General features: G+C 39.2%; 1 protein-coding gene across 3 annotated transcripts in view; it reads right to left on the bottom strand.

Moving 5' to 3' along the window:
• LOC120533413 (gastrula zinc finger protein XlCGF26.1-like) overlaps positions 1 to 9,645 on the bottom strand; it is a 38,645-nt gene extending 29,000 nt beyond the window's left edge. For all 3 annotated transcript variants that reach the window (XM_039760279.1, XM_039760280.1, XM_039760278.1), the window contains exon 1: positions 9,544 to 9,645. The gene's annotated coding sequence lies outside the window, so the exon portion shown is untranslated. The remainder of the gene's footprint in view (positions 1 to 9,543) is intronic.
• Between the last annotated feature and the right edge of the window lie 14,255 nt (positions 9,646 to 23,900).

Raw genomic sequence — 23,900 nt, 5'->3', positions numbered from 1 at the left:
GTTACTCAGGTAGAGGTCTGCACGTCTTCTCCAGGCCTCATACTGGCATCTCGTAAGAAACGTCTTTCAGCAGCCCACATGTTGCACACTCTTGCCGGTGATACGAGCAGTGATGACAAAGTGAATCTGTCTTCAGGCAGTGGGATTGAAATGGACAGTGGGATCAAAAGTGACTCTGATGAATCTGAAAGCGAGACTTGTGTAAATCGCACTTGTGCAGTGAGCTGTTCAAAAGCTGATCGCACTCCTCTTTTAAGTCAGTGGGAAACCGATGTTTTATATTATTTGAAATTGGAAAAAATCAAATACTCAGTTAGAGGATCTGTACAGACCTTTTTCAAAACATGGCAGGATCTAATCAGTAATATTTTAGAATAAGCTCATAAAGCACAGAGAATTTTTTTTTTTTTAAATTAGGTATGTTTACAAGCCTTAAATATTACGCCATTTAGCTTGCTCTCTCTCTCAGGGGTGGGGATCGATCTGTTCTTAACTCAATTTTTCTTTTTGTAAAATCTTGATTGCTTTGTATGGATTGTAATAAAATTAATAAAAAAAACAAAAAAAAAAAGCTGATCGCACTGGAAAGAATAATTGGCAAGGAATTCCACTACTATTGCCCCAACTGTGACGCTGGATTGTGTATTTCAGCATGCTTCAAGATATAGCACACTTTGATAGTGCATATGGTATTATCATTATTTTTATTAATATTCTTAGTATGATTTGTAGCATTATTAAATGTTTTACACTTTTGACTTTGTACTTTTAGTGTTTTACAGTAGACCAATGAGAGTAAATATAATTTTTTTCAAACAAAAAACAATGCAATGCTTTTATATATGTTTTTTACGAAAAAATGTTACAGTAAGGAGGTTAAATAAACAATGAAGACAATTCTTGAATGCATAAATCTCAAAGTAAAATAAAAAATATACCAATAATGAAAATGCAACATACCGTAAGAACACAAAAGGTCTGAGAAACAAAGGAGTCCACTAACCCCACTTGTTTAGCTAATAGCTAAGCTGTCCCAATCTCTCCTCCAGATCGTTAAATGTTGTTAAGGTTTCTGCATCAACTTTGAAGAGAGTAACCCCATGGACAGCTGAGACATGACAGTCGCACCCTCCTCATCCTCTCACTGGACGGCTTTACTGCCACATGCAATTCGAATTTGTTAAGGTAGCAGCTTTGGAAGAGCCAGTTTGAGCCAGTCTGTGGCGAGTGAGGCAGTGCTGGCCTGCTTGTTCATCGAACAGTTTGGTCGCAGGTGAAATCATTAAGATGAGGAGCGACTCACGTTGGTGTTTTTTAAGAGGGCAGCATTTATTGAGAGAGGCAGTGTGCGTCTCATGAAATGATTGCCATGCTGTGTGTTGAAGACCCCATGTGTATCGACCGAGACGGGTAGGTGGGGTGACTGAGCTGGTAATGGTATTTAAATAGATTTGACGATTTGGGTTTGATTTTTTTGGGATTTTATGTTGTGTCGATTGTTGTTTAAACCTGGAGCTGTGACCTTTCTGGTGAACACTGGAGTGGCAAATCTTAGCACAACTCAAGAAATTCACAACCTCGCTAATAGTGGGGGCACATGTGTGTGTGTGTGTTTTTTTCTTTATTATTCTTTGCGGTAGTTGATGTCGACCGCTGCTTCGTTTAGTTCTAACTCTTTTATGATTTTAGAATAGCTGGTCAATGACAGGTGGCATTTGGAGTTTTAATTCAAATCTCAGCCCACCTCAATAATTCATTCACAACCTCATTGACAGAGAGGAACACATTTTCTTTTCATTCTTTGCAGTGGCTGATGTTGGCCATTGTTTGATTCAGTTTTAAATATTTATTTGATTTAAGTGTAGTTGGTTAGTAAGGGGGGTGGTAGTTAAGAATTTTTAATTTAATCTGAGTCACTTTCTTTTGAACCTTTATTATATGAACGTTGGTTTGTGGTGGAGGTCTGCAGGTTTTTTTAAACCTGTGAATTTCTTTGTTTTTACTTTTTAATTCATAAACAATTACAAGGAAAATAACTTCAAATTAGTTACTTTGAATAACTATATGTAGATTTGACACTACTTTTTGGTCACTTTTTAATTTTTTTTTTTTAAGTCTAAACTTAAAAACTCTGATCAGATGGTAGGTTATAACATTTTAAACTGTTTCCAGTTCTTTGCAATAATAAGAACCCGTAAGGTTAGTCTGTGAGCATCCCCAGGCCCTGAACTAAGTGGTTATGGGGTAGCACTAGGAACAAAACACCGGTAAAAATCTGTCAACCAGAAGAAATTATTAGGTATCATTTTGAGCTTATAGTTTAGCACATCAGGAAGCCACCTTTTTTACTGGTCACACAATGGTGGGCAGTGGGTGTTCATCTAAGACAACGCGGCGTATGCCAGTACAACTGTGGAGATGGAAACAGAAAGTGAATACAGGGTGGCAGAGGCAAACAAATCCTCACAACAAACAAAACAAAGATGTTCACGTGTAATTAAGAAGGATATGACCTACAGGTCCTAAAACTGATGGTGTGTGTATTCAGCAACAGAATTCATATAAGCTTGTGTGTGTATTGCAGAAAACGCATGATATAGCAATAATTGGGAATGAGAGAATTGGATGGCAGTAGTGTTATTAATGTGCAAATCCGGATTTTACGTTACTTTATTTTATTGCTGTATGACATGATGACACATTACTTTGTTTTCCATCAACACTTAAAGCTTTATCAATTTTTGAGGGTACTGCTTTAAACTCATATGCAGCTATTATACGCTCTATTAAAACACTCTGCTGAATGCTCACATAGGCAAACATTAAACAACTGAAATAATGCAGACGTGAAAAATTAGGAAAAGAGAGAACTAGAAACAGATGGCAATCATTCAGATGTTGTTGGGACAGAGTGCTGCCAACAGAAAATAAACCTATGATGTGACTTAATGAATGCTTGCAGTCTATTATAATGATAGTTAGGTAGTCCTGGATTAACAATTACGCAAAATAAGCACATTATAGGGCATCAAGTGAAAGGCGGCATCTCACAGAGTTACTAAAGAGGAGGAGTACTAGGGTGTTGTACTGTTGTGAGCCATCATGGATGTAACGAGAAGTCAAGCAAAATGACCCCTTTTATTGGCTCACTAGAAAGATTACAATATGTAAGCTATAGAGGCAACTCGGGGCCCTTCTTCAGGCGAGGTGTAATCCTGTCATTTTGTTCAACTTCTCATTAAAAAGCAGGAGAAAACTTTAGGAATAAGTCAAGTTGTAAGTAAGCAATAGTTAGCACTATTTGTACATCTTGTGATCCATTAATGTTGAAATGCTACAAACCTTAGCAATGGAACAGAAGAAACCGTCTTTGGTACACATCTAATGAAGACACATCAATTAAAAAAATGCCCACCAACATAGATTTCTGTAGATAAGAGGATTTTAAAAATCAAAATCTATGCTCTTGAATTTTACTTCCTTTTAGCAGAGTGACAAGTCTGAAAGCTTTCTTTTAGTGGGCCTGGTTTGATAGCCCCTGCTGAGGCAGGATTCACGCAATGCAGACGGACATGTTCTTCTTGATCACAAAGATGTTTTGAAACAGCGAAATTAAAGTCTTGTTAAGATGGCTTGTCCTTAAATCGCCAGGGAACCAAATGAAACTGGGAAAAAATCTCCGAGTGATTTTTTTATTTTACTGTCAATTTCATTTCATGTTTTATTCGAGAGGATGTAACAACAGTTAAGTAAGTTGGTCAGCAGTGCCAATCAAAATATATAAACATTTGTTTTAGAAATGTCATGAAATGAGCTACTGAAACGTACTGGGATGAGGTTGATGTCGTACACAAAATGGGCAAGGAGTCGATGAAGAGATCAGCTGGGTTCCTGTAAACAACAAGACTGGACAGTCGTCACATACACAAGAGATTTCAAAGATATCAGTTCAGTCTAAGAGATACGAGAACAACAAAAGTGTGATGGAATAGACTCTCATTTTAGGAAGTGATTTGGGTGCAAACCAGTTAACCAACCAGCGTAGATGTACGCATTAATTCAGCAGTGTTACGTAACTTCAGTTAGTCTTTTGTATACTACTAGCAGACCTGGCGTGCTAAGCTGCATTTTTAGCCGGCTACTTTCGGCAGCGGATGGTGGTTCTTCCAATCTAGACGTCCGGTCTTTTTAAGATTCTGTTAACCGCCTGGTTTCGGCAGCCAATCGTCTTTTTCGCAATATAGAAATCCTGTCTTCTGTAGATTTGTTTAACATGATAATTATATTTGAATACTAACCCTCACCTATTCTGTTTCTTTTCTCGGTACCCAAATGTGGCCATTGGTGCCACGGCCCACCTGCCAAGTTGTTTGCCTGCCTATGGTAAAGTCATCCCTGATGGAGGATCACAGGAATCATGGGAAAGAGGGGTCCTTTCATCGGAGCAACGTTTCAGCCGTGGCATGGCCAAATGGGGAGGCAGCTAGATGGATGAGGTCTCCAGGACTCTAAAAATATCCAAACCTAATTATGTCATATCATTTACTGTTAAACCGTACTTCTAAAATTTTTATTATTATGCTGTCTTAAGGAATTGTTCTGTTCTGTGTATTGTATTGTATTGACCCCCTACTTTTGACACCCACTGCATGCCCAACCTACCTGGAAAGGGGTCTCTCTTTGAACTGCCTTTCCCGAGGTTTCTTCCATTTTTCCCTACAAGGTTTTTATTGGGAGTTTTTCCTTGTCTTCTCAGAGAGTCAAGGCTGGGGGGCTGTCAAAAGGCAGGGCCTGTTAAAACCCATTGCGGCACTTCCTGTGTGATTTTGGGCTATACAAAAATAAACTGTATTGTATTGTATTGTATTGCATTGCATTGTATTTAACCGCCTGATTTTGGCAGAGAATCGTTTTTTTTTTTCTAACGTAGAAGTTGTTTCTTGTCGAGATTCGTTTAATCGCCTGGTTTTGGCAGCCAAGCGCTTTTTTTCCAACCTAGAAGACCTCTCTTGAGATCCATTTAGTGGCCCCGTTGATTGCATGTCTGCCAAGGTAGTTTCAATACCCATTTCCTGCACGGAGTCTTCTCCCCTTTTATGAGTGACTGTGTAAGTACCGCTTGTACTGAACAGTAAATTAGTAAAGGAGAAAAGGACTAAACACTTAGGAAAAAGAACTGCAAGACCGTGTCAGCTGCAGAGCTCAGCTCGGAGCGAAATGAAGTGAATGGGAGGGGAGATGATCACGTGACTCCAACACCCGCCTTAACTGTCCATCCCTCCACAAACACATCTCTTGGATCCCAACTCTCCTTATATGTATACACTGTGTGCACAATTATTAGGCAAGTGAGTATTTTGACCATATCATCATTTTTATGCGTATATTCCAACTCCAAGCTGTATTAACTTGAATGCTTATTGGATTTAGGCACGTCAGGTGATGTGTATTTGTGTAATGAGGGAGGGTGTGGCCTAAGGAGATCAACACCCTATATCAAGGTGTGCAGAATTATTAGGCAGCTAGTTTTCCTCGGGCAAAATGGGCCAAAAAAGAGATTTAACTGACTCTGAAAAGTCAAAAATTGTAAAAAGTCTTTCAGAGGGATGCAGCACTTTTGGAATTGCTAAGATATTGGTGTGTGATCACAGAACCTTCAAACATTTTGTTGCAAATAGTCAACAGGGTCGCAAGAAACGTGTTGAGAACAAAAGACGCAAATTAGCTGCCAAAGATTTGAGAAGAATCAAACGTGAAGCTACCAGGAACCCATTATCCTCCAGTACTTTCATATTCCAGAGCTGCAACCTACCTGGAGTGCCCAGAAGTACAAGGTGTTCAGTGCTCAAAGACATGGCCAAGGTAAGGAGGGCTGAAACCCAACCACCACTGAACAAGAAACATAAGTTGAAACGTCAAAACTGGGCCAAGAAATATCTGAAGACAGATTTTTTTCAAAGGTTTTATGGACCGATGAGATGAGAGTGACTCTTGATGGACCAGATGGATGGACCTGTGGATCAGTAATGGGCACAGAGCTCCACTCCAACGTGGAGGTGGGGTACTGGTATGAGCTGGTATTTTTAAAGATGAGCTAGTTGGACCTTTTGCATTGAAGATGAACTCAAAATCAACTCCCAAACCTACTGCCAGTTTTTCGAAGACACTTTCTTCAAACAGTGATACAGGAAGAAGACCATGATTTTTATGCAGGCCAATGCTCCATCACTTGCATCGAAGTTCTCCACTGCATGGCCAGCCAGTAAAGGCCTTAAAGATGAAGGAATAATGACATGGCCCCCCTTCCTCATCTGACCTAAACCCTATCGAGAACTTGTGGGCACTTCTTAAACGCTAGATTTACGGGGGAGAAAAACAATCCACCTCTCTGAAGAGTGTCTGGGAGGCTGTAGTCACTGCTCCACAAAAAGCTGATCGTCAACAGATCAAGAAACTGACAGACTCCATGAATGGAAAGGCTTATGACTGTTATTGGAAAGAAGGGTGGCTATATTGGTCATTGATTGATTGATTGATTTTTTTAAATGTCAGAGATGTTTATTTGTAAATTTTGAGGTGTTTGTTTATTATTCTCACTATAACAGATGAAAATAAACAAGTGAGATGGGAAAATTGTCATGTTTCCTTTAGTTGCATAATAAATCTGCACACTAATAGTTGCCTAATGATTGTGCGCACATATGTATTCCCCTGATGATGTTCACACTCACATTTCCATTGTGAAACATTCAGGTTTCAGGTTTATTAACATTTTGGATTGACTGATAGCACTGTGTTTGTTCCATATTAAAATTAATCCTCAAAAATACAACTTGCCTAATAATTGTGCACACAGTGTGTATATATATATATATATATATATATATATATATATATATATATATATATATATATATTTTCTTTAACAGAATGCTGTGATGAATGATCCTTCTTCATCATTTACTTCAGAGTAAATAAAAGATGCAATGGACAGGCTTCATCCTGCCTGAAAACAGACCAAAAGAGGTTTTATCAAATCTGCCCTATTAGAGATTAAGTTTCTTTTGTTAATGAATAATTTAATTTCTACAACCATTTGCTGTATAGTCTCCACAGTAGACATGTCCTAGAAATTGGCACTAAATATTTAGTTTGTGCTCATTTCTTATTTAATTATTAAGCACAAAAAAAAAAACATTTTTGGAATTATTTCAGTTCATTAAAATGGTCCTTATGAAAATCAACATAAAAACATAAGCACCCACTGTTAACCTATGAAACAGCATAAAGAGGCACTGACACTATATTCAGCCTGATAAGTACATACTCTTCACATATTGTAGATTATACCATGACATAATATCGAACTGTGATCATTGTTAATAACATAGTGATATCAATTTGCAGCCATAGCATTCAATTTTAGTTAGTACGGTCCTTATACAATTAAATTGAATGTGGGCAATACATGTAATATAGTGAAAGCGATAAAGCAAGCAAAAGTGCAATACTTTAGAATAGCAAGAGCATAGAAAGCTCATGAAAGAGTGATAACAGCAACATTTTTAGACAGTGTGAAGAATAAAAGATAGGTGTATTAGTCGGGCACATAAAGGCCACTATAGGGTGTGACAACCAGTCTTTATTTTACATACCCTTATTAACATAAAGTACGATTAAAAGGTGCTTTACAGATTTTTTTTTTTTTTTAAGAAAGCAAAAATGATTTGGTTAGTAAAATTAAATCACAGCCGCAAACGGAAAAGACACAATGATGGCAGACATCGGGAGAAGCTGGAATTCTACTTCCCAGATTTAAACAGCAAGTATCCCTTAATCCAATATCTTTTCTACCATGAACTGCTTCTGTCCGTAGCGTAACAGCCATTCTGACCTCGCAGCTTGAAGACTCGTGGAGAGTCACAAACTGTCCGCTAACAGGGTGCTTAGAGATGGATGACGGCAGCTCAACGAAGCAAACGTCAATACTTGCACACTTCACTTTAAAATCTCTAAAACTGAACTTGAGCTCGTTTTTTTCAACAACTTGGAACAGAGTTTCACGCTCACCGATTCCATTTTATGAAAGTAAACACTGCACACAAAAGCATATAATCGCAAACAACTTATATTTCAATACCGCAATACACTTTTATTAAATAGCAGCCCCTCCCAGTATTGCGACATGGAGATTCGTGCTCAAGATTCACAATTCTTCTATGATTAACAAATAACCGACCGTCATGAATAATCCAAATAAAACCAAATTTACATACTGTACTTTCGGGGCTGAACTGAAAAAAATCTCTATATAATCTTCATTTGGGTCTTGATCTTTGTTTGTCCGCGAATGAATTAGAAGAAGCACTAGATGGCAGTAGAGAGAGAGCTAAAACATAGGCATTGCATTAAGAATCTCCTCCAGGCTTATACTACTGAAGACTGCAGTACACCAGTCACACCTCAAAACACAGACATTCAAACTAAACAAATTGTTGTGCTTTAAATTAACTAAAGAGATCTTCATTTAGATCTTGATCTTTGTTTGTCTGCAAATTCCACACATGCGTAGACCACCTTCCAGTTTAGTACGTTGTTGTTACTCACGGATGTCAACAATGTGCCGGAATAACGAAAGGGGTGGTGGACAGTGTTACGCTGGTTAGCTCCCGAGGTCTGGTTAGAGAATGAGATTGCCGAAGATTAAAGGTACGTGCCTACGTAACATGAATGAAAGAAAGACAGCGGGTAAAATGAATGACAACGTGACAGCACGTTCCGGAAATTATTATTGTTACGTTGTAGCTGGCGAGTGCTGCGCGTCTCAGTTGTACCGTGACTTGCTCACATGTCAGTGAAGTGATCCCTATTTATGCTTTAAAGAGTCTGGTAGGTAACGTGTCCCCCTTTAATAACCATTGCTCCGTGTATATTGCCTTACTCTTTGGATTGCCACAAAGCAACCTGCGAGATTGGAGAAAGGTTGAGAAGACATCGTGAGAGGAAACGACAGCGTCATGAAAACGAGATGGACCGTGAACAGACAGAAGCAGAAATGCTCCTACACCACCACATAATTACTATTCGGATAGTGATTCCGAGTGGGCCGTTCCTATCGAATCAATGTCCAAGGGTTTTCTTTTTTAATTTTGTTTCCCTTATAAAAAATCATAATGCTGTGCGACGAAGGGCCCAGTTCACGACTGGCAGCCGCATTTAAACAGGGAGCCCTTCACAGACAACTTTAACATGCGCAGCGTAGTTGGGCGCACACGGCCAGTTCTAATAATAACTCATATGTTTTTTCTTCTGCAGACGTGTATTTTTCATGGTTTGTCGAGAAAGAAAAGGAACTCGATAAAGTCAAGTGAACAGCAGATACCAATAAACAGCAAACACAGGCGGGCGATTAATTCGAGCAAACTCAGGTAGTGAGCAGACGGACACGAACGAGCTGCTCGCCTCTCACTGAAGTCGCGTAGAGTAACTGCGAGTATAGCGAATGAAAACTCACACGTCCATAAAGTATAGTCCCTCACTTACCCTCTGTCTGTCTGTCTCTCGGCGATTGTTTCTAAACCCGTCCGTATCACTACTCGTTGTTGTTGTACTGTCCTCTACTCTCAAGTCTGGCGGCACCGTAGCTTCAGCGCTGTCGCTTTTGATGACGTCACGCGACTCGCGTCACAGACACACGTGACGAGAAGGGTATTGCCATAGACCGAATAACTAGACGCCTCCTGACCAGCCCAATCGTACGTCAACGTCGCCGCCATATTGCGAGTGGCACTGTTGTGGAGTGAAGTAACGGATAAGATGCCTCACACGTGCTGCTTGGGTTTTTACAAACCGCTGTACGCTCCAAACCAGATCCCGGGGGATTACATTACATAGGTAAGGCTGAACAATTGTTTTAGTTATATTTGTCCATTAGAAAATCCCGTTTTATAATCTTTACTTTAGCTACGCCAGGCTAAGCATTTATGTGCTCAAGTGAACCTCCAAACAACGTTTTGGCTAAACTATTAAGTCACTAACTATGTAGATTGTTGTTAGCTGTTAACATTTCTCAAACTTGAGAATGTTTTTTTCTCAAGGAGCACATTGAGGAAACACAGTTTGAAATTGACAACCATCATTTTATGCTCATGTTTTTAGTTGTCTGTCTTCCACAAACTAAGGCTGCACCATATTGCCAGACTGAATACTCTCAAATTACAGGATCTAAGTGAGCGAGAGGGAGTGTAAGTCTGGAGGAGATCAGTGAGGTTGTGAAGAGCTGTAAATGTTAAGAGCGGTATTTAGTATCGTATTCTGTAGTTAACAGGGAGCCAGCGAAGTTGAGAGAGAATAGGTGGGATATGTTCAGTGGATTTAGAACAGCAGGTTATTATCCTGGCAGCAGAATTTTGAAGAAGTTGTGTTTATGGATACGTTTTGTGGGATGCCAGATAGAATAGCATTACAGTAATCTATACGTGAGGTGACTCGGGCATTAACCAATACTTCAGTACTGTGTTACGTAAGAACAGGACGAAGTCTAGAAATGTTTCAGAGATGGAAGAAGGCAGTCCGAGAAATGTTACTTATATGGGGGGAATTATTTAGTAATAATAATTATTATTATTTAATAGTTGCCAATATTAGTGTATAAAAGGATATAAATAATTACATTTAAACAATACGCCAAAATCTGTTGTATCTAAACGATACTGTTTTAAACGTTATTGTTTTTTCATCAGAAAACCCGGTTTCCACGTCTTCCTGTATTGGTTTAAATGGCACTTTTGCCACTCACAATAAGGCTGATGCGCTGACGTATCGTGACGACTGGGCAACACAGTGAATGTGGCGTCTGTCTATATTTGTCTAAGGGTATTGCTGCAGACCGGAGACATTATGGGCGTATCTGAAGGTGGGATAATTGTAAATGCAAATGGATAATATTGGCTAATTCAGAATTTCAATGAATGAGATTATTGTCACTCTATGTCGATCAAAAACTCACCTGTCCTATTATTAACGTTTGAAGTTGTCTGTCAAGTGTAACTTTAACCAAACGTTTCACAGTTCGTGATCCCTACCTCTTTTAGGTTCTACCTTATAGAGTTTCCTGTTAAATAACCTGCCGTTGTACCAAGCGATGAAACTCCATTAAACGAAACAAGATTAAAAAAAGAAGCTGCGGCGATGAAACTCCATTAGACAAAAAAGAAAAAGCGACAAAACTATTTGCTCGTATTTTTGACAATGGAAGTAAGTGTGCTTCGAAATGAAAATGTTTGAAATTAGCACAGCTTTTTTCATATCGTTTATTTCTTGATGACGGCTTTGTTTTTCTTTGAATGAAATTGTTTCAATTAAAAGTCAGATGTTTCTCATTTTTTTCAGCACAAGGTGACATTTCTTCAGCAAACAGGGATTTTTTTCTACCCTTCTTACTAATTTTTACAAGGGGTGCCAATAATAATGGAGAGCACTGTATTTATCCTTTTTACCTTAGGATGACATGCCTGTGACTTGCATATTACTTTAGGTAGTGTCCACATTAGGGTATTCGTGATACTCTGAAATATTTGATGTATTCTATTAAAGTATTGAGATAACCACCAACGAGAGTTTTTGTAATGAACCATAGAGTAATTCTCACAGTTTGAACTCTTTTATGAGAAAGCAGGAGTGTTCAGACAAAACCAGACATCTTGCACAAGACAAACACTTCATGTGACAGTCTGATGTATTTATTTGTGTGTCCACCATGTAGGAGAGCAGGCTGGCTGTGTGGCAGCTGACTGGAGAACAAGGGGCTCAGGTTTATGAGGCTGCAGAGATCAGCAGGGCCTCCAGGATGACTCGACATGAAAAACTGTTGGAGTTCATCATACAGGGCCATGGAGCAGATGATCACCTGCTGGTAACGTAGTTCAGATAACAAGTTAAACTTTATTATTGTAATCTATCTAGTAGCAGAGAGCTGTGATGACTTTAGAGCACCAAACTCTTGTATTTTCTTGTCCAACAGGCTGTTGTGTCTCAAAGGTGTCATCCAAATGGTTTAAAAATGATGAAGATCCTAAAGGTCACCAGGTAATGACCTCTATACAGTAGAAGATGAGGAGCTGACAGATGGCCTCTACAACTACCTGATGAAGTGCTGTGAAGAGCTGTAGGCACTTTGTGAAGATCCACAGAGTTCACGTCATTCTGGATGTGCTGATGCCAGAGGCTCATTTGGCTTCAGTGAGTCTCGGAGTACAGAAAGTGTCTCCATGAGTAAGAAGCAGAAGGTCTGATCAGTGATGGACCAGCAGACGGTGAGTGGGATGTCATGTGGTATTGGGAGCAGACGGTCCTTTCTTTTCCTTTTCAGCACCATTCATCTGTTAATCAGAATAACATTTTACTTGTAGTGAATTTAGACAGGAATATAAACTAAATAGATATAAATGTAAATATGTTTAAAGTGAAATTTAAAATATGCATTAATACACGTTTAGTATTGGTTAAAGTAATTTTTTTTTTTTTTAAAGTGAGCGAAGAGTTTGAGGCATTTCAACCTGGGATTCCATCTCGGTGCCTCCTCTAATTAATATTTCACTTGCTTTATTTTTCTTTGGCTTTTTTTATTTCTGAGTGTTAAGCTGACTGTGCATAATAGAGTTGAGTACATTTGATTTAACTATTGCTGTAAATAATAAAGGACACTTTGTTGATTATGTTCTGTATGTTTGAAATTGTCTGTGTATCTGTTTTAGCCAAATCATTCCATCTGCATTTTTTCTTTAATTTTTATAACTGAATTGTACAGTTTTATTACTTTTGAAAACCTTACAAGTAAACATGTCTATCCCCATTACATGTTATTTATATATAATATATAGAATTGGGCATGCTTTAGTATATTCCCTGATAAGTTTGCCTGTTAGAATGCACAAAGATTAATTTTTCTTTCAGTTCAACTGACCCATCATTATTGTTAAGATTTCTTGAAATGGTTGTACAATTTATACTGAATCATTATTAATAAACTTTTGTTTTTGGCAGTGACAATACTGAGTGTTTCGTTTCATTTGTGCTGGCCCAGTCTTCTCATGTATTAACACAACAAGAACTGAGAGATTTGAGCAGAGCCCCCTTTTTTTTTTTTATCATCATGGACTACAAATGGCACACTGGACTTTACTGGACTCGCCGATAATCCCACAGCTTGGAAACTGAGCATCCTGATCAAGACTTTACTGTTCACTTACAAACAGTCTACAACAATAAGGGTCTTACTTCTCTTTATTTAGGAGTCACATTTTCAATACAAGAAATACTGAATTATTTTGGGCAAGAAAAAAATGTTACGTGTAACAGAAACATATAAATACATGTCAAAATGTGTATGAATGGATGTTTACTATCCTTGTTGTACTTATTCATATTTAGTACACGTCCATTCTGTGATTTGTTTTGAAGCAGTCACCAAAACACAGCCTTACCTTGCAATTGGAACAGTAGAAGCAGGTTTGTTTGTGCACTTTTCTTAGAATATTTTTTCTGTTGTTTGCATATGTGAAGGTTTACTTTTCTAAAACGGAAACTCACAGCTAGAACCTTGTTATTCTAAGGTCTTGACATTAAGCGTGTGTCAGTGTATATGTGTGTGTATAAACTGCTCAAAAAAATTAAAGGAACAGTTTGAAAACACATGAGATCTCAATGGGGAAAAAAATCCTGCTGGATATCTCTACCGATATGGTGATGTGTTAGGGACAAAAGGATGGAAATGAAAATGATCAACCTACAGAGAGAGGGCTGAATTCAAAGACAACCCGAAAATCAAGGAGAAAAAATGATGCGGCTGGCAGGCGAGTCCATTTTTCCAAAATTTCAATGCAGCAACTCCAAATTGTACTCAGTAGTTTGTATGGCCCCCACGTGCTTGTATGCATGCCTGACAACGTGCTAAAGAGACGACAGATGGTGTCCTGGGGGATCTCCTCCCAGATCTGGGCCAGGGTATCACTGAGCTCCTGGACAGTCTGTGGCATCAGATGGACTGAAACATAATGTCTGTTGGATTGAGGTCAGGTGAGTGAGCATGGGGGCCAGTCAATGGTATCAATTCCTTCATCCTCTCGGCACATGAGGCTGGGCATTGTCGTGCACCAGGAGGAACCAGCATAGTGTCTGACAATGGGTCAAAGGATTTCATCCCAATACCTAATGGCAGTCAAGGTGCCATTGTCTAGCCTGTAGAGGTCTGTATGTCCCTCAATGGATATGCCTCCCCAGACCATCACTGACTCACCACCAAACCAGTCATGCTCAATGATGTCACAGGCAGCATAACGATCTCCACGGCTTCTCCAGACCCTTTCACGTCTGTCATGTGTGCTCAGGGTGAATCTGCTCTCATCTGTGAAAAGCACAGGGTGCTAGTGGTGGACCTGACAATTCTGGTACTCTATGGCAAATGCCAATTGAGGTCCACGGTGCACACTAAAGGACATCTGGCCCTTAGGCCACCCTTATGAAGTCTGTTTCTGATTGTTTGGTCAGAGACATTCACACCAGTGGCCTTTCTGCTGGAGGTCATTTTGTAGGTTCTGGCAGTGCTCATCCTGTTCCGCCTTGCCCAAAGGAGCAGATACCGGTGGGTCCAACTGATGGGTTAAGGACCTTCTACGAAGGGCCCTGTCCAGCTCTCCTAGAGCAACTGCCTGCCTGTCTCCTGGAACCTCCTTCATGCAGTTGAGACTGTTTTGGGAGACACAGCAAACCTTCTGGCAATGCCACAAGGTATTGATGTGCCATCCTGGAGAAGTTGGACTACCTGTGCCAGCTCTGTAGGGTCCAGGTATGGCCTCATGCCACCAGTAGTGACGCTGACCATAGTCAAATGCAAAACAAGTGACAAAACAGATGAGGAGGTAAAAATGCCAGTGGCCTCCCTCCACCTGTTAAACCATTCATTTCTGTTTTGGGGGTCGTCTCTCTCATTTTTGCCACCCCCTCTAGTGCACCAAAGCAGCTGAAACTGATGAACAAGCCCCTCCGCTACTTCACTGAGCAGATCAATAGCCCAGAAGTGTCACTGACTTGATACTATACTCTCATTCAAAAGGGTTCCTTTAATTTTTTTGAGCTATTATATATATACACTCACCTAAATGATTATTAGGAGCACCATACTAATATGGCGTTTGACCCCCTTTCGCCTTCAGAACTGCCTTAATTTTACGTGGCATTGATTCAACAAGGTGCTGAAAGCATTCTTTAGAAATGTTGGCCCATATTGATAGGATAGCATCTTGCAGTTGATGGAGATTTGTGGGATGCACATCAAGGGCATGAAGCTCCCGTTCCACCACATCCCAAAGATGCTCTATTGGGTTGAGATCTGGTGACTGGGGGAGCCATTTTAGTACAGTGAACTCATTGTCATGTTCAAGAAACCAATTTGAAATGATTCGAGCTTTGTGACATGGTGCATTATCCTGCTGGAAGTAGCCATCAGAGGATGGGTACATGGTGGTCATGAAGGGATGGACATGGTCAGGAACAATGCTCAGGTAGCCCGTGGCATTTAAACGATGCCCAATTGGCACTAAGGGGCCTAAAGTGTGCCAAGAAAACATCCCCCACACCATTACACCACCACCACCAGCCTGCACAGTGGTAACAAGGCATGATGGATCCATGTTCTCATTCTGTTTACGCCAAATTCTGACTCTACCATTTGAATGTCTCAACAGAAATCGAGACTCATCAGACCAGGCAACATTTTTCCAGTCTTCAACTGTCCAATTTTGGTGAGCTCGTGCAAATTGTAGCCTCTTTTTCCTATTTGTAGTGGAGATGAGTGGTACCCGGTGGGGTCTTCTGCTGTTGTAGCCCATCCGCCTCAAGGTTGTGCGTGTTGTGGCTTCACAAATGCTTTGCTGCATACCTCGGTTGTAACGAGTGGTTATTTCAGTCAAAGTTGCTCTTCTATCAGCTTGAATCAGTCGGCCCATTCTCCTCTGACCTCTAGCATCAACAAGGCATTTTTGCCCACAGGACTGCCGCATACTGGATGTTTTTCCCTTTTCACACCATTCTTTGTAAACCCTAGAAATGGTTGTGCGTGAAAATCCCAGTAACTGAGCAGATTGTGAAATACTCAGGACGGCCTGTCTGGCACCAACAACCATGCCACGCTCAAAATTCCCATTCTGACATTCAGTTTGGAGTTCAGGAGATTGTCTTGACCAGGACCACACCCCTAAATGCATTAAAGCAACTGCCATATGATTGGTTGGTTAGATAATTGTATTAATGAGAAATTGAACAGGTGTTCCTAATAATCCTTTAGGTGAGTGTATATATCCTATAGAAAACTATATTGATGTAAACCAGTTTTTCAGTATAAACCTATGACAAACAAGAAAAAAAAATGCCTTACCGGAGATATCATTGGCAAAATAAATTCCCAGCTGTTCAGACCGAATGATTTAATGGTTCAGACGTGACAAACTCAGTGCAGTGTGGGAGAAAATGACCAGTAAAGTGGAGTCGTTTACAGCTGTACAGGTTGTTATGTCAGGGCCATACTGGAGTATACAGACTCGGTGTGCTCTTAATGTGCCGTTTGCTTGTGTAGTCATATAGAATGATGCCCACCTGAACTATCTGCCATCTCTATCTTGTTACCAGTCGTGATGCTGATGCCCGTCAGTGCCTGCTGTACAGTTGGACTCCTGGCCTCCTCCAGTCTCAGAGACACTAAAGACAGGCTGATGTGTTCAGCACACCACTAGGACCTGATGGAGTCAAATGGAGGCTCAATGAGATATGAACTACAAACACACATTTGTCAAGTTTTAATCTCTAAATGTAACTTTTGCATAAGTAATATGTATTATAATAAACAAATATTTGATGATCTTAAAGAGGTATTTAAAATCCCGAAAGTAATAAAGATCCAAAAAAGTCAAATAATTGAATAGCCTGATTAAGAGGTGCACAGTCACAACATCTGCAAAATTATTACTCTTTTTAAGGCATAATATTTGCTCTTCACAGATCGTTTAACATAGAAAACTTCATTATAAAAATAATAATTGAAAGGTGACTATTAGTACTATGATAACTAACTGTGTTTCTTACATTTAACATTGATAACATGTAGAGACAGCCAAAGGATTCTTTAAAGTCACTATTTTATTGCCAGCTTTCTTAATGTCGACACTCTCGCATTCATGTATCAGGGAATAGACAAGTATGTGATTTGTAATATTCTGTAATCATAATACAGCAAAAAAAAAAAAAAACTTGACTACGAGATCCACAGGCAAGAAACTGACTAGAGCTGCTGGTGTGTTGAGAACAGACATGAAGACCGCAGAATATTTGACAGACATCAGCAAACAAAGAACAGACGCTGATCTGCAGACAGAAGGGGCTACAATGGAATATTAGGAATACTTAAAATAAATAAATGTTGATAAATAGTAATGAAGGTATTAAAACACATTTTAGGGTTGTGTATTATAGAAGTGAAGATCTAACTCTGATAGTTTATTCAACGTTTAAAATCGTAATACGTTTATAGCCCGTCTTTAAGGTGACAGTTATATGTTGGCGACTATTTCATTTGTACATTCGAGGAAACAACAGTCAAACATTTGTTTTAATCTGACTGACTCAATCAAGTAGAGCCCGCACTTAAATAATACGTCAATCCATTAAAATTAAGACGAACACAAATTTTTATTATGATCATTTACATTTTCTTCAAACGCCGTTTAGTAATGATAAATATCTCATAACAAAACTTTTATTATCATTATTTTTTCAAAATGCCTAATCATAAATAACGGTGATAAAAATACACTGCAGTCTTTATAATGCACTAGACAGAGTGCTATAGTGTAAGATGTTGGCACTAGTAGACTATCGTCGCAGAAGTATTTTACGAATATAAACTCCGTCTCTTAGTCACTTTATCTTACACGTCCACCTTTAGAAATCACTCCCACCTTTCCTTTTACGTAGCCATAAAGCAATTGGCTAAAGTGGGACATGAATGACAAATAACACCGATTAGCGATTTAACTAAAAAGGCGATTGACCACGAAGTAAAAATTTTCGATTGGCTGATCAGTGCCTGATGTACGCCAATTTAATATATGATTGGCTGAAGTCGAAAATGATATTCACGCCCATTTTACTGCGGTCTGCAGCAATATCTACTTGCACGTGACAGCTTTGCGCAAAGATAGGCTTTGAAAAGACGGACATGCGCTGTGAAAGAAGTGCGGGTATAAAATGGGGGGCTTTGAGAGATCAAAACAAATGAAGTGACTGATTTGAGGGAGGAAAAAAAAAAAAGAAGCTGTTTGGCTGTGGAAATATTGGATAGTTGCATTGCAGTGATATTTAGTGGAGCTCAGTAAAAACACTTACTGTATCTGGCAGATAGACGAGATCTGATACACCTGATAGATAAAACTACTACTAACTACTGCTCAGCTTATGTTATGGTCTTTATATAGAAAGCACCTTAGAACTCACATACTTCACCACCTTATTTCTTTTACGTATCTGCAGTCATTGTCTAAATGTGTGCAGTGGCGTTCATTCGTTCTGAGTATAGTTTTGTTTTTTTTTGTATATTGTACATGCTGTATATTCAAGTTATAAGGCTTCAATAAGCGTGGCTTTATCAAATCCAGTACCTTACACAGGTTCTTCCTGACTGTTCCTCTCCTGGAGGAGGACCGATGGCTCCTTTAATCCCAGGCCTCTGAGTCTTTCCAGTGTCAAGTTACTATAGCCTGGCAGCAATTCAGCTCACACCAACCAACAAATCCGTCTACTCCCTTGCTAAATTCTGTCTTGTCACCATGCCTGATGCTCCCCACTATTGCAGAGTCATCTTAGAATTTCCACAGATGGCAGCCCTGTGTGTTGTGGCTCAAATCTGAGCTGTATAAGGTGAAAAGGAACAGTGACATAACTGTGCCTTGTGGAGGAGCACCAGTGCTACACAGCCCTACACATCGATTCTTTTCTATAGCCACTGTATATCTGGCTCAACAAGACTAAGTCGCAAGTAGGGAAAAGTAATCGACCACAAAGGCTTAACCAATAGAAAGAGCTTCAGCCAGACGGATCCACTATGAAAAGAAGGATTCTTAAATAAATACTACTGGCATTAAAAGAGATGTTTGGAAAAAGATGAACTGTGAAATCCAAAAGGTCTTAAAAAGTAGGTGGCTAATTCAAAGTAAAATCTGTCATAACGGTAAAATGACAACACCGTATGTCATAATAGCTAGATGGATTTTACTTAATTCTATGTGTTTTCACTAATTCATATAAATCACTGTACTTTTGAATGAGATGATTTTTTTTTCATTTTTGTCATTTTATTAATTTCATTTCTGGCACAAATGATATTAACATGAAATAACATCACAATAGGTGAAGACAAGCAAAATCAGAAGAGTTTCCTTATGAATACATTATTTCCTGTGCGTTTCTAAAAACACGTACAGTACAATTCCTCTTAACCGGCCACCTCAGGACTGAACCCAAGGCCTGTTGCCATTTTGGCTGGTTAATCCAATGCATACCTAATGTCATGTAGAAAAATATTTCTAAGGTATGTACTGTACCTCTTCGACGTTCCTGAGGAAACCACATCCACAAGGCTTCATCCACGATTTTGCACATGGGTTTTTTTCTCGTACAACGACTGGACAGATTTTATCATACTCCATTTTCAAACGCCTGTCTCTTCGCCAGTCGTTTACCGTGCTTATCCCAGCATCAAGTTTGGCACAAATTTTCGCCAGCGATTCACCATTATCCAACTGCTTTAGCGCCTTAAAACATGTATCCATTGAAACTACAATTTGTTTATGTTTTGTACTCATCGTAAAGGGAAACAGTTTGGTAAAAAAGAAATCAGAAAATACTCCGCCCCCCTTCTCCACTTTAAATTCTGAGAATGTTTGCTTCAAACATATAAAAGTCGCGTTCTTTTATTCGTTCCACGTACTCCAACGTACTCTTTTTAACTCCAAATCGTTGTTTTATTACCCCCTCCACTTGTACTTGCCTTATAACTTAAATGTAGCCTGGGGGCATTCAACAACGATTTGGCAGTCCACCCTACTCCTAGAATGAATAAAAGAACTCAGCTATACTCATCGCAAGCTAACCAAATTGATTTGTGGAAAATTCATAAAAGAATATGTAAACAGAAATCACTCTGAGCGTAGGAGTACTCTCACCTTCCAGGAAAGAAGGAAGTGCATACATATAATATAAAGAAGAACTCAGGATAAAAAAATATATATATATTTTATTTTAACAGGCCAGTTAATCCGTCGGCCAGTTAATGCAAGGCCAGTTAAGAGGGATTGTACTTTAATTGGGTTTGGAGGTTTGTAAAGTATTTTTTTGGGTTTTAGACTGCTCTATAAGGATTTGGTAACACTGTACAAACTGTGGTAGATTTTAAACTGACATCATCCTCCGAGAGCAACTTCTTCCAACCATCCAAGAACAGTTTGGTGACCAGCAATGAACAATCCAGCATGATGGAGCACCGGGCGATAAGGCAAAAGTGACAACTAAGAGGCTCAGGGAACAAAACATCACAATTTGGGGTCCATGGCCAGGAAACTCCCCATTGAGAACTTGTGGTCAATCCTCAAGAGGCGGGTGGACAAACATAAACCCACCAATTTTGACAAATTCCAAGCATTGATTATGGGCTGCCTTCAGTCTGGATTTGGCCTAGAAGATGGAGGACTGACAGCATGCCAGGGTGAATCAGACACCAAAAATGAGAACTGATGTAGGGGCCTACTTGTTTTGAAACTAAATATCAAAGATTTCATGCCCAAGATGTGCAATATAATTGTACTATTAGCATCACATCCCATAATGTAATCATTGTGATGGTGCGGGCCACGTGATGCCTCTAGATCTGATTCATACACAAGGGAACAAAATGGAAATATAAAACACTTTTTCAAATCATATTGAAATTATTAAACCACTTCAAAAACAGGAAAAAAAACAGTGCAGAACAAACCAAAATACACATCTAAAATGTCTCATTAAAATCGTTCAAATACATTCCTTGAATTTCTAGAATAATTCAATGGAAACAAACTAGAGCTATCAGTTTGTTACCCCAATGTTATCACCCGATTTGATGTACTTTGTTAATCCCTGAAGGAAATTTGTCTTTTCACATAACCTTTGGGGTCAGAGCACAGGGTCAGCCATTGTACAGTGAGCGCCCCTGGATCAATTTCCAGGTAAAGGGCCTTGCTCAAGGGCCCAATGGAGGACGATCCCTTCTGGCAGTAACAGGATATGAACTGAAAAAGGAAACCTGCATGTCATCCAGAGCACATCCAAAGTCCCCAAACCAATTTCACTAAATATCAAATAAACACTTTCAGAAAAGGTACAAGTATAACAAAACAAGCATGCTTTTATTGACACATCCACGATACCACTGCTTTGGTGGTGTAACAGTAAGAACGGCTGATTGGTAATCAAAAGGTCACAAGTTCGATCCCGCACGACTCCGCTATGAGAAGTGAGCTGCTCTTATTCTTACTATTTTAGAATAGAAAAATACATTTGATTTGAGTCTGTAACAGCCGGTGGAAATGTATGGTAAAGGTTAGCGTTGTCAGTTTTATTCACCCATTTACGTTCACATTCCCCCGATCCGATACTGCTGTTTTCAAATAAAGACGCGCTATAGCAGAGGTGAACTCAGATGATGACGACGGTTCTACATCGGTGAAAAAATGCACGTTGCACTTTTGCTGTCACAGTACTTTGTATATGTACACAGGAAACTCTACAGTCTACTTGTGACTTTACGCTGCAGAAAGACAAGTAAATAAATCAAGGTAAATATGTAAACAACATTTGATCTGGCTTTTATATACAAAGTACAGCAGCGGCAGCTTCCACCTGCAGCTATAGACTCTTCAGTACACAAGTGACTCTCCACGCAACTGTTTAGATCTGGATGGTGTATGTGCCTGAAAAAGAAGTCTGACTGTATTGTCGCTCCATTGCTTGCGTACTGAAGTTTCAGCAGGCATTTTTCGTGGCATTACACATGTCCTTTTTGAGCATGTCCTTGTTGATCAAACAGAGGAAGCTCTGCAGTCTACTTGTGACTTTACTCTGTAGGAAGTAAATAAATAAATCAAGGTAAATAACATTCGATCTGGCTTTTATATACAAAGTACAGTAACAGCAAAAGTGTGACGGTCATTCTTTCTCCGATGTAGAACATTCATCATCATTTGAGTTCACCTCTGCTATAGCGCATCTTTATGTGAAATCAGGGGGGGAGTGTGAACATAACTGGGAGAATAAAAATGTTTTTATTCTAAAATAGTAAGAATAAGAGCAGCTCACTTCTCAAAACGGAGTCGTTTGGAATCGAACTCATGACCTTTTGATTAGCAGTCGGCAGTTCTCACCATTACGCCACCAAAGCAGTCGAAGGGAGGACGTGTCAATGTTGCACCCTAACGCTGGTTCTTTTTCTGCAGTAATATTCTTGAATAAAAGCGCACTTGTTTTGTTATACTTGTACCTTTGGTGAAAGTGTTTAATTGATATTTGGACTACAGGCTTCACACATTATACGTTTCATATCTACATTTTGTCAATTATTACTAAAACATGAAAAACATTTCTGTGTTAATGTGTTTACATAGATTGTTGTAGACACGGCACACACGTGAAATGCATGTATTCCAAATAACGAAAAAGTATTTATTTGAGTAAATACAACTCTAAACAACTGACACGCAGGTAAACGGATTTGAGCTGAGAAAACTTTGCGCGGCGGTGGGGGATGTGATAGCAGGCTGTTTGTTGCTTATCGACACGTTTACAAGACAAAAGACGCCGACGGAGAGGTGCAAACGGATTTCAGGTGGGACGGAGTTACAAGTTTTTTCGTAACTTTGGTAATTCTAGTGTTAACTTCTTTTGAATTTCTTTAAATTAACTTGTTCTTGAAGACTCTGCCCCTTCATTGTTTCTTTTTCCTTAATTAGCTGACAAACAATGACACAAAATGGGGCAAAATGTGACCACCAAACTGTGTCCATCATACAATATCTGAAAATAAAGAAAGGGAAAGGTCTCAGGAATGCTGATCTGCTGAGGTACCCAAAACATTTGAACAGAACTGTTAGAAAAGAGAAAATCAACAATTTCAGAAATGTCTGCTATTGCACAATGAGTGCAGCAGCAAGACACAGAATTACAGAACGGGTTTAATAAATGACAAGAATCAGCGCCTATTTAAGCAACTGGCTGGAGTGAAACTGGTTGGAGTTTGAGGGCCTGACTCAGTTGGTCTTTTGCTGGCTTATTCATTTCACATTTCAATTCTGTTTGGATGCCATTTAAGGAAAGAAATGAAACAATTCAGAAGAACAATGAAGAAATTCAGGGGCACAAATCTTAAAAAACAAGTCAATTAAAATGATTTGAAAAGAAATCAACTGGTGGAGAAACATCGAGGTGGAAATACCTGGGAATGAAAGCTGACACTCATGTCTCTTCTCATCTTCGTCATTTGATGTCGCACAGCAAAGACAAATGCATTACTGGCCTTGCTTTTCCAATACGTGTGGAGGGGACTGTATGACCTTAACACAATGTAAACATTGAAAAAATAAATTCCTAAGTAACAAACTTCACATTATTACAAAATAATGATTAAAAAATGCTTCCTATTCTTACAAGATGTAAGAAAGAGTGCTTACCAAATAAACATGGGGGGAAAAAAGGAGCATTAAAAATAAGATTGAGCGGGAATTACTAACTCTGTGTAAATTCCAACCAATTCCAAACTGAATTTC

The sequence above is a fragment of the Polypterus senegalus genome, chromosome 8 (genome assembly GCF_016835505.1).
Source record: "Polypterus senegalus isolate Bchr_013 chromosome 8, ASM1683550v1, whole genome shotgun sequence".
NCBI classification, from domain to species: Eukaryota; Metazoa; Chordata; class Cladistia; order Polypteriformes; family Polypteridae; genus Polypterus; species Polypterus senegalus.
This window is presented reverse-complemented; position numbering and strand designations above follow the sequence as displayed.